The sequence below is a fragment of the Polypterus senegalus genome, chromosome 2 (genome assembly GCF_016835505.1).
Source record: "Polypterus senegalus isolate Bchr_013 chromosome 2, ASM1683550v1, whole genome shotgun sequence".
In the NCBI taxonomy this organism is placed as follows: Eukaryota; Metazoa; Chordata; class Cladistia; order Polypteriformes; family Polypteridae; genus Polypterus; species Polypterus senegalus.
The window spans coordinates 142,106,030-142,118,688 of record NC_053155.1 but is presented as its reverse complement, the minus strand read 5'-3'; the positions used below and the strand labels follow the sequence as shown (position 1 = coordinate 142,118,688).

At 38.5% G+C, this 12,659-nt stretch overlaps 1 protein-coding gene across 2 annotated transcripts in view; it reads right to left on the bottom strand.

The window, feature by feature from the left end:
- The window catches only part of LOC120523433 (PI-PLC X domain-containing protein 1-like), a 27,080-nt gene extending 20,372 nt beyond the window's left edge, over positions 1 to 6,708 (bottom strand). The window contains exon 1 of one of the 2 annotated variants that reach the window (XM_039744745.1): positions 6,562 to 6,708. The gene's annotated coding sequence lies outside the window, so the exon portion shown is untranslated. The remainder of the gene's footprint in view (positions 1 to 6,561) is intronic. The other variant, XM_039744743.1, reaches the window with a different exon arrangement.
- Positions 6,709 to 12,659: the final 5,951 nt, after the last annotated feature.

The window sequence follows — 12,659 nt, the reverse complement described above, 5'->3', positions numbered from 1 at the left end:
TTAACTGGAATACAAAAACAAAAAAATGATTCTCTAAATGCAACCAGTGTTTAAAGTAGGCAAGGACTCATGTTGTCCTTTTATCGCAGTATGATCCTGTCTGTGATCACTTTCAGTTTCATTGCCTGGTTTAATAGTCTGACAAACCAAAACTCAAAAAACCTCCAGCAGATTATGAAGTATGCAGCTAAAGTTATTGGGGCTGATGTAGATGATTTGACTAGTGTGTGTCAGAGGGCAATGTTAAACAAACTGGAAATCATCTCAACTGATGACAGTCATTCATTACATGTAGAACTTAACTTCTGTAAATCAGGAAGGATAGTTGCTTTGAAAACCCACACAAATCGCTCCACAAACTCCTTTCTTCCTAGTGCCATACGGATTTTCAATAAGAAATATCGGAGATACTGATTAAGGTTTTGATATATATCCTGTAACCTTTTTTTTGGTGAAAATATGCATTATCTAACTGCCTTACCTTAACCTTTCTTGTTTCTATTTGTCGGTTTTATTTCATTCTGTCTGTTATTAGATGCAACTGAGAAGGCAAATTTCATGTTTTCTTGTGTAAACATGACTAAATAAAGAAACCTTAACTATTTTACATTACAGAGAGTATCAAGATCTCCTTTGTTGTCTAATGTTATCCGGGGAGGTTTTATTACATTACCTTTCTTGGACAAATTCTTCTGTCTACAGTAATTTGTGCAACTGAAGACCAGACAGTGTTAATGGTTGTAGATATTCTTCGGAATATCGTAAGTTGATGTTTTCATCTTCCGCATGATCACCACCAACTGCTTCAGCATAGTCTATTGATACGCATTTAACCAATCTGCTGTGTAACCAATTGACAATTTTCTCGTTAATTTGTTTGACTTCATCGTTTCTCAGTGCTAGGATTGCGTGTGTACTCATTTCTTCTGTTGATATATCTTAGGGATGAAATTCATCAATAAGATTTGAACATAATATGTCTTCTTTAATTGGGAAGTTAAAGTGAGGTAAATTTAAACATTTACAAGAGCGGAGAGAGCAGGAAATGTGTCTGTCAAAAGCATTCACACGAATGAGATTTGAGTAGACCATGTGCGTGATGGAATATGGTTGAGAGGAGAGCATTACATGAAACAATCTCATGTCAAAAGTCTCGTCTCGCGGGACCAGAAAAAATCTATTAAAAAAAGTCTTGTCTCGTAGCAGCATTTTTTTTTTATATAACAGAGAGAGATATTCCTTTGTTACAATAAGCCCATCTGTGTCTAACTAGGAGTTTTTCCCCTTCTTTTCTTGAAGTTTCAGTAAAATAAAGAACTTACTCTGCTTTTTTCCTGGCAGAGACCATGAAATACTTCCTTATAGACTAATAAAGAATAATTGTGAAAGCAAAAAGTAAAAATGTATAACAAAAGGGAAGTAAGCAATTCAACATAATAATAGGTAGAAATAAAATGTGTATGAAAGAATATGTCATAAGCAAGTTATGTATACTGCATGAGGGCAAAGTTTATTGAAAACACGGACCACAGTGAATGATGACTAAACCTCAAAGCTGCCTAAAAAAGATCCTTAAACAATATAGCATATATAGTAGTGTTCAAGAGGGTTGTGTTAAAAAATAAAGCTTGTCTGGTTTTACTGGTGTATCTCATAATGCTTGTAGGTCAGGGTCTAATCTTTTTTATCACGCTTTGCTATTTATAAATTAAATCAAGTGCTATGTACGTCATTTAGGGATGTGAAACAGTGCATGACTGAAAATTATTTGTTTCAATGTAGAAAAAGATAAGTACTTTAAATACCTGGTAGTTCTGTAAAAAGTGACTAAACACCAAATCCATCCAAAATGAAGTTGTGAAAAATAAAGTTTAAATCAGTGTCAGAGATAACATTTCTGTACTTCCAAAACCTGCTCTGTAAAAAACTTAAAAGCTGAAATAGTGTATAAGGAAATTTTCTTAACCTGATGGAACATAAAAAGCTACTTCATTAATTTGTCTCATCCAGAACTGACTTCATTATCAGAATGTTTGAACTGTTTGTAATACTACATTTTATTCATAATGCACCTTTCCTTTTTTTTATTTTATTGAAATCACACAACATTCCATACAAACAGATCAATTTTACAAGAATGGGACTGAAAACAAATCAACCCCCACCCCTGACAAAAAGAGCATTGGCAGCAGAATAAAACTTAAGCCTAGAAATAATAAGTAAATAGATAAACTAATAAGTGAATACTGTATAGATAAATGGAGAAGATAAAGAAAAAAAAGGAATAGGGAGAGAACCTGCTTCCTCGGTGCTTTAAAAGCTTATTCTAAAATATTACTGATTAGATCCTGCCAGGTTTTGAAACATTTCTGCACAGATCCTCTAAGAGAGAATTTGATTTTTTCCAGTTTCAAATAGTATAAAACATCAGTTACCCACTGACTTAAAAGAGGAGAGTTTGGGTTCTTCCAGTTTAGCAAAATAAGTCTGCGTGCTAAAAGTGTAGTGAATGCAATCACAATTTGTTTGTCTTTCTCCACTTTAAGCCCCTCTGGAAGAACCCCAAACACAGCCGTTAATGGGCTAGGAGGGATTGTGAGTCCAAGGCTGTCTGAAAGGTAATTCAAAATTTTGGTCCAGAATGATGTTAATTTGGTGCAGGCCCAAAACACATGACCTAGTGAGGCTGGGACTTGATTGCAACGTTCACAGGTAGGATCTTGCCCTGGAAACATTTTGGACATTTTTAAGCGAGACAGATGTGTTCCGATATATTATTTTGAGTTCAATAATTGTATGCTTTGCGTATGTGGAGCTCAAATGAATTCTCTGCATTGCTACCTTCCACTCCTTTTCTGATAATCATAATGCACCTTTCTCATAATCAAACATTAAACTCTAAATAAAAGATAGATGTAAACTCAGGAAAAAAAAACAAAGTTCTTAAAGGAGTACTCCACTCCAAAAATATTTTCTTACACATGTTACTTACCCTGTGTAGCTTATAGTGGTGGGCAAGAAAAAAAATGTAATCTCATATTTTCATGAAGTATGAAAGAAAACATACACATATGCATATTTTAATACCATGAAGGACAGACAGGCATGTCGGCTGCACAAAAAAAATAGCTTCTTGCCCCGCCAGAAACATATAAATGATTGACCAGCCAGAGGCCAGGAGAAGTTCCATCCTCCATGACAGGGAGCAGTGGTCTTCCCAGGGTATCACAGTTTGGACTCCTGCAGGGGTACATAGGAGTTGGGAGTCTGAATGTACAGGCCTGTCTTGGTCCCTGGGTGCCATTAAAGGGCGCTGTTGGGGGTGGGTCTCCTTGGTTTATACACGACCCAGAAGTGCATCTAAGAGGACACATTATGGCACCGGAAGCATTCCCATGTCCAGCTTAAAGAGAGCCGCCACATCACAGTTGGCAACACTCAAAAGGAGGAGCAGACAAACATTCATTTGTTTGTATTTGTGGCTTGGTTGGTTGTGCATACTTGGTGAGCTATTTGTGTTGGGTAATGTTGCTTCTGAGGTTTGGAGCTCAGTGGTGCCCCCTTGCGGTGACACTATATATGATATAATGAAATGTAATGGTGACCCATTCTGTCCAACAAAAACCGATGTGAAAACCATCCATCCATCCATTATACAACCTGCTATATCCTCACTACAGGGTCACGGGGGTCTGCTGGAGCCAATCCCAGCCAGCACAGGGCACAAGGCAGGAAACAAACCCCAGGCAGGGTGCCAGCCTACCACAGGGCATGTGAAAACCATCCATAGAGAAAAAAAAAAAAAACTCCATTATACTACATATTCGTTATCCATTTCGATGCCAAAATTATGCAAAACATTTGCATTTTTTACTAAAATATTAACACTTACTCAGTGTACAAGATAAACAGTTTTCTGGAAGTATTAAGATTACATTTTTTTCTCTGCCACCATTTCAAACTATGTGTGGTAAGCAACATTAAAAACAAAAAAAAATTAGCTGTGCTACTCATTTAAAATGGGTTGAAATCGAAGTAATCTACGCTGACCTGAGTATTACAGTGTTAATGTCTGGAGTGCACCAAGCAATGCACATGTCTCTGTTATATGCCATTTGGTATGGGATAAGTAAACACAGTGTTAATGTCTGTGTTGTGTCATCTATTGGAATGACAGAGACATGGCAACTGTACAGACACTTATCCTTTTATTAAGGTGATAATCTTTTGGTGAAGTATTCCCTTAATTATAATAAGAAACAATATACAGAAATAAAAATATAAAAGGCTAACAGAAAACTATAACTAATAACATGATTTGTGATACCACGTATCACCATGAGCACGTGTACAGATTAGATGAACTAAAACAAAGAGTCACAAAGTCATCGCAAATTATAAAAAGCCTTCTTGCATGCATGAGATTTAAGTTGGCTTTTAAAAACTACACATTAACTCAAGTTTAGATAAATTCATAAGTGATTCACATGATCATTTCTTAAATATCGAAATATTCAGCTTCATTTTGACCCTGCATTTATAGCATTAAGTAAGTTCATTAAGCACATTCAGTAGTCGCATTAGTAGTTTATTATTAGCACTAGTATTTTATATTATTATTAGCAGTAGTATTGCTGGTAGTAGTGGTATTAAAATAGCCATTTTTGATGTTTTACATGCCACAAGTGATAGTGTTGGCTCTATCAAGTAAGAAAGAGTAACAACACACTAATATCCAGGACCAGTTCCTAACCTTTTCAATGCCCTGCACCCCCTACAAAAGTAATATCCTATGTGAAAATGAAGAAACCATATTTCCAATGTTTGAATCAAATATAGTACTTCGGGTGATCAAATTGAATTAAAAAAATAAGCTTTTAACTCAGTGCATACAATCTAAATTGTGCAATTTACCATTATAAATCTCAACAATGCAGTAAATGTGTCCGCTGTGAAGCTTTGACACTCGATTGATGACCCAGGACTGGAGTATCCCTGGAGCATCAAGCGCCGTTTAAGGAAATTGCACACAATCAATGATTGCAGGGTTTGGCAGACTGAAGACCCTCATGAAACTATGGGTGCTGGCATGCCACTAAGCATTGACACACGGTCCTTTAGCTCTGAACCACAATAACACTTGCACCGTAGTTCACAAACAGAAGGGCCTCACAGTTAAAATCGCCGCTGTATTGCCAAGAGCGCCAGCAGTAGCGATGGGCTGAGCGTAAGCAGCAGGGGGCTGCATTCAATTCAGTCCCCTTGGGCAAAAATGTCAATCAAACCTCGAAATCAGTGACTTTCCACAATCATGACTTGCTTTAAAATCAATACTATAGACCTCACTCTTTTCCATGGATCATTGCAAGGTCCAAAGTCCATTCTCTTAAAAAAGTTACACACCTTTATGAACGCTGCACCTGCAGCAAGAAACCCTCGAGAATGGGCATTTCTGCAGCGCATTCACAGGTGACAACTGCACAAAACAGCAGCACTAACTAATAAATGACGGCACACAGCAAGACATCGATTGCACCACAATAAAGTCAGACAACGCACTTCACTCAATTTTGGAAAATCGCGACGCAGCCTTCCCGTTTGTCGCACTGGTTTAGGACCCCTGCCCTAGACCACTATTACATAGGCCTTTATTTATAAAGGAAACAAATGAATTGGTATATATTCATCGTTTACCTACGTGGTCACCCATTTCACAATGCGACAGATCGGTTAGAAGTATTTCCGACTAAATACCACTTTGTATTTTTATTGTAATTAAAAACAATCATACTGTTAATTAAAATTATAAAAGTTATTACGGGGAATGTTAGGCTTGTAAGTGGCTGTGTACATCTCAAAAATAATGAAATGCATAACGAGGTATACTCGTAAGTTTATAGACAAAGTGCAATTGTCGTTTAAGTTCAGTTGTACGTATACGTCATGGGTGTTTAAAACGCAACACTAAAAATCTAATATTTTTGAAAACGGCTCATACTGATCATACGAGTCTCGAATATCAATTCAACATTGTTTACTTTTCTAAAACAAATTTCTTAAAAGAACAATGTTATGTACTATAGCAGCGTTTCTCAACCTATAAGTATTTGCGACCCGAGTTTTCATAACAATTTTATTCGCGTCCCCCTAAAGTTTTTTTGAAAGGAGCCCACTAATACCAATTTGTTCTTTTTTAATTAATGATATATCATAGATATATCATATTTTATTATACCTACTTAACTTTTATCGACATTTATCTAACTCTATATTTGTTTTTCTAGTATCAGAATGTAGCTTAAGTTAATTTGTTTTGGTTTCAATAGATGTACTTTTCATATTTTGGATTCTTGTTTTCTTTTTTCATATCTTCGCGCACCCCTTTTTGTTACTTCACGCCCCCCTAGGGAGGCGCGCCCCACAGTTTGAGAACCACTGTACTATAGAAACATCGCAAACTGACAAGAGCTCCAGAACTTTAAACATGTCATAAAGCCCATAGCTATACGTACGCAACTATTTCAAAGTATCAGTTGCCATCAAAAAAAAATAATTCCTTACCCAACTGTGTTAATTTTCCCGGCTAAAGGAACTCTACGATGAGAGATGATCTTTAGAGGTACAAACGGTATTTAAATTGCTCTTCGTGAGATAAGCAGACAGGCAGCGGCCACCAGTTCAGCCCACCGATTTCCGGAGCAGCCGATCACGCGCGTTACCGTTTTGTTTTTGACTTGAGCAGACATGCGTCAGGGAAGAGCAATCGATACATGCTCAGGTGTTTGCGGCATCTTGGAATATATTTTCGACAAGAGTGATTTTTAACACAATAGAATTAAGCGTTTGCAGTTGTCGTTGTGCTACAATGATTGGCTGTTTTCAGGAAAATATAATGGTGAATTATTTAAATCTTTTTTAAAGACTGCTGTCAAAAGCAACGGTCAAACAGGAAGTAGCACTAATATAGTTAGTAATATTTTCCATAATATTGGATAACTCCTAGAAAGCACAGGCTTAAAATAAATGTACAAGTTATGCGTGTTTTTACCTGAAAATCTTCAGTAAAATAATTTGTTGTATTGGTGTGTTGCAATTCTTTGTGCTCCATTTCACTCATCAGGCTTTTTTGGTAACCGACAACACAAGTTATTTCTGCGGGGGCGAGGAATGCTTTTTTTTTTAATCGGTACTTTTTATAAACCCACTTATTCCATTTTGAAGTCATGAGAAGCGGCAGTCCGTCCATTACGCCAAAATGACAGTATCCGCAGGTGCTGCACATTTCAGTCTGGATTGTGCCTTGTCGAGGGTGGGCACCTGCTGTGTGCTTTATGCCGCTGGGCTAAGTGCAACCCTAAACATGGAATAAACTTGATCAGACAATGGATAGAAATATAAAAACTTGGTGTATTGTATTAGTCTGTTACCGACCGCTGTGATTCCCCTTGATATGACTTAAAATGCAGCAATGACTGATCGTTTTAGAATCGGGGGCTGCTGATAATGTCACTTATTGCTATGTAGTTAGACCTTAACAAAGTCTGTGGTTTTAATATACCATTGAGTGTCCGTTAACAGACTCAGGTCCCCCAGAACCCCCTTACCAACCCAAAATTTCAGGTAATGGGAGCATAGAAACAGGTGTAAGGAGTGCATCAGGTAAGCTGATTTTTTTTTCTGTTAACTAAAACTAAGTTATTGCATGTTGGTTGGATTAGCAAGTAAGAATTTAATTGCACTTTGTACATACAACAGATTTTGGCGAATCATTTAAATGCAATTATTTATATCTATACACTAATAATGGCAATTATTAAATAATAATAATAATTATTATGAAATAATTCCTCCCATATAAGTAACATTTCTCGGGCTGCCTTCTTCCATCTCCGAAACATTTCTAGATTTCGTCCTGTTCTTACACAACACAGTACTGAAGTATTAGTTAATGCCCGAGTCACCTCACGTATAGATTAATGTAATGCTATTCTATCTGGCATCCCACAAAAACATATCCATCGCTTACAACTTCTTCAAAATCCTGCTGCCAGGATAATAACCTGATGTTCTAAATCCACTGAACATATTGCACCAATTTTCTCTCAACTTCACGGCTCCCTGTTAACTACAGAATACAATACTAAATACCGCTCTTAATATTTAAAGCTCCCCCTACCTCACTGATCTCCTACAGACTTACACTCCCTCTCACTCACTCAGATCCTGTAATTTGAGAGTATTCAGTCTGGCAATATGGTGCAGCCTTAGTTTGTAGAAGACAGATACAACTAAAGACATGAGCATAAAATGATGGTTGTCAATTTCAAACTGTGTTTCCTCAAGAAAAAACATCATCAAGTTTACGAAATGTTAACAGCTAACAACAATCTATATAGTTAGTGACTAAATATGTTTAGCCAAAACGTTGTTTGGAGGCTCACTTGAGCACATAAATGCAGCTTTGTTGGCTTAGCCTGGCATAGCTAAAGTAAAAATTATAAAACGGGATTTTCTAATGGCCAAATATAACCAATGTAATTCCCCGGGATCTGGTTTGGAGTGTACAGAGGTTTGTAAAATCCCAAGCAGAACATGTGTGAGGCATCTTATCCATTACTTCACTCCACAGCAGTACCATTTGCAATATGGGGCGATGTTGACATACGATTCTGCTGGTCATGAGGTGTCTAGTTATTCTATGTCTATGGTTACAGCACCACGGATTCCTGCAGGGCATGTTGGATGAGCTTCGAGCAACCCTGTTGGGTTCCTTGGGTGCCGCCAGGGGGTTCTGCAGGTGCTGCTGGGTCCTTGGAGGAACCTCTTCCACCACACCTGGAAGTGCAGCCAGAAGAAGGTCAAGAAACGCCTGGAGGACTTCTGGGTGTGCTATAAAAGGAGCCACCTCATCACCAATTAGGGAGCCAGAGTCAGGTGGTGATGAGGTGGAGAACAAAGCTTGCAAGGAGGAGTGGAGGCAAGGAAGAGAGCGAGAGAGAAAAGAAGAAGAAAGGACGGTGTATTTAGATATTGGTGCTGTGTACAATGCTGTATAGTGGGAAGCAAAGGAAAAATGCTTCCCCACCGAAGAATAAACGGCTGTGCTTTGTTGAACTTGTGTCTTAGCCTGTCAGTGTCAGGGTTGAGGGAGCTGTACGCCCCCTGGTGGACCACACTGTAAATTTGGAATAGACTACACACCTATTGTCTGGACATCTTACCTCTTGCCAGACCTACCTGTCTTTTTTTCTGCAAGAGGAGGTTTAGCCACCAGTTGGATCCCCTACCTGTTCCCTGTTTTGACACTCGGCTTTATTATGACTTTGTTAAAGCCTTTTGGTTTTAGTGATTAGAAATTTTATCTTTCAGCAGTTTAGACTCTACTCAAAAATCATCTGGGAAGTTGCAATGGATATTAGGCATCAATGCGAGAAACTGCAGCAGTGGCTGAAACAATATTAAAGATCAACATCATCAGAACAAGAAATCCTGGCATTGCTTGTGGTAAAAATCACGTTGCATCCCAACAGTATAGTTCCAGACATTTTTTCATTAAAGTTAGTCAGGTAACTTGTGGTATCCTATCACCCTATTAAGACAAAGTAGGTGTTTCTTTATATGTAGTAGTAAGAAACAAAATATAATTTGGCACTGTGGCCCCATGCTTAGTGTTGCTAGTTCAAAGCTCCTAGGACCTAGGCTCATTCTCCTTCTCACCCACTGGGCGTAGAGTTTACACATTCTCCTTATGTCATCATGGGTTTTATCCAGTGTAGTATCCAGAGTTATGTCAAGACAACATAGGAAATGGCAAAAATGGTACATTTATTTAAAACCACACCAAGTGAACACATAAAGCCTCTTAACTGACTAATCTGTTAGCTGTCCTCTGTGGCCTCACCCTTAAATGGGATAAGTTAGTTCCTGGCTCCCCAGCTTCCATGGACATCTTACCTCTTGCCAGACCTACCTGTCTTTTTTTCTGCAAGTGGAGGTTTAGCCACCAGTTGGATCCCCTACGTGTTCCCTGTTTTGACACTCAGCTTTGTTATGACTTTGTTAAAACCTTTTGGTTTTAGTGATTAGAAATTTTATCTTTCAGCAGTTTAGACTCTAAGTACAATTTCTGACTACATCTCTTCTTCTGGCCCATTAAAATAATCTGTGCTTTTTATAAACAGCAGAATTCAAATAAAAGTGACTCATTTCTAATTTTCAGCTCATATCAAATGTTTTGTTCAAATCAAATCAAGTGATAAAAATCTGACACAAGTGTACAGATGGCTGTCCTGAATGTTTTCACATCCTGATTTTCAACACAAAGATATGAAGGTCAAAAAAAACACTGTAAGTAAGATTAGTTTGGGACTGTAAATTTCCATTCAATTCCAATACAAATGTTAAAATGCCGGTTACAGTCAAGTTGCATATGTAGGTATCTGATTTAGGGCCACATGTGATGCCCTCCCAAGCCCAGGCAAAGTGACTTAATGGCTTGGCTCAAAAGAAAAGTTATGACCTGTGTGGTGCAGCTCAGGAAAACCTCTGTCACATCCTGTGTAGCTGTAAGACAGTATTGGCCCAGGGTTGACACAGATGGTAGCACAACTAGGTGCCAAAGTAGCTGGTGGAACTTACAGAGCGTTTAAGAGTTCAGGTCATTAAAAGTAAGGCAGCTCATCCAACTTGTAAGAGCAGGTAGAGACCTTGACTTTGGGCCAAGGGAAAGACTGGGTCAAGCGAGCAGCTTAGAATTCCTACTGATATCACCATCACTTAACTGAGACCTAACACTTTCATGTTGTTGATAGCAGAGAAACACGTATTACTGCTCGAGCCGACAGTTTCCTGGGTACTGGGCATCCAGGAAGCCTATAAAAGTAACAAAGCACGGTATGTCAAGTTGGCAACAGAATGCAGAGAGAAGGCTTGGAGAGTTACAACGTATGCAGTGGAGGTTGGTTGCTGTGGCGTCAGGAGCTTTTCAGCAAATCTGTTCCTAAAGGACACAGGGATGAATGCCTCAAAGCTATAAAAGGCAATGAAAGATCTTGCTAAGAAAACAAGTTTTTGGCTGTGGCTGGAGAGGAAAGACGAGAGCTAGTGGAATTAAAATGCCAGAGAAGAAAATTTCCTGAAGATCTAAAGCCTGCAGCAGGGATTGGAAGGGAGATGACCTTGACCACTACTCCACCATCTTGAGATGTTCCACATTAAAGGGGCAAAACATATGGGAGGGGTAGCTCCCAGCTGATAACCCTGTCACTGGCAATTTTCATTATGACAGTAGTTAAAGCATGTTATTAAACATGGGAACACGGTGGCGCAGTGATAGTAATGAACTGGTGCCCTGTCCAGAGATTGTTCCTGTCTCCCGCAAGATGCTTACTGTGCCGTGCGTGACCTTCGATGAAATAATCTATTGCAGCAGTACTGTCTCATTCACTAGCCTCCAATTCCTGTCCTCCCTTTCTCCAAGTAACCAATCACCACACAATCAGCTCTGTAATTGATGTTAAGCCATCTGTAAGCTTAGAACGCTGATTCTTCAAAACTTTTAAGGAACATTGAAATATCTTCATAGTACATGTTTAATTATTCTAACCATCTGTCCTTCCAGTGTCGTGCCAGCCCCAGCAAGAATACAGCGTGAGGCAGGAACAATCCCTCAACTAGCTAGCACTGTGACCCTGTGTCCTCACATGTTTAATTATTAACAATATAGATTATTTAAATGATGTTAACATTTTATCTATATAATGTAATGAACATATTTTTCTGCATTTCATCTTAAAAATATCATCATCATATGTAAATGCGCGCTTTATAAAGTGGCTCAGGTTGTGCAATATTATAACTGTATCGCAAGTTTACAGTGAGGTAATTGTACTAAAAAGTACAAACAGTTCTACAAGGAGCACTTGATGGACTGATTGAGTGTGTTTATATTTCTTGGGATGAAACTGTTTCTGAATCGCGATGTCCCTACAGGAAAGGCTCTGAAGTGTTTGCCGTATGAGAGCAGTTCAATAGACTGTGCGCATGGCTGAGGCAGTGTGTGCTTGATGTTGTATCCCGACTATTCTCTTTTCAATCAGCTGCTGTAGAGCTGTGATTCCACACTCAAACACAGTGGGATAAATACTATGAGTGGTACATTGAGAGGAACAATGCTAAAGCAGCCATGGTATTTGGAATAGTTTGTCCATTCTGTGGACCATTTTATTGTTACAGGTTAATTACAATCAGATGCCTTAAACTAATAAAAAATATGTGGTTAATTTCAGTGTATGTCATAAAGCCATGTCAGGGATGTGGATCTAAAAAAGAAAAGGAAATCAAAAGCACTTCTTTGATGCTGGGTGCCGCCAGTTTGTAAAACTGAGCGGAGAACTTGCATACGGCAAGCATTTAGCTAGCATGAAAATGTGCATGGTTTTACACCAAGTTTAGGTTTTATACATCGCGATTTGAGTGTGGAAACAGGAGTATGCAACATTTTTGTGCGTATGCACCGTTTACACATGAGGCCCCAGATCTGTGTGACACAGGAGTGAAAAAATGGGAATTGAGCTGTCATGTGAACATAGACAACGATAGCTGTCATCATGTCCTGCTGACTGGGTATCTTCTGTGATGAAGAACATTGTCATTCTGAA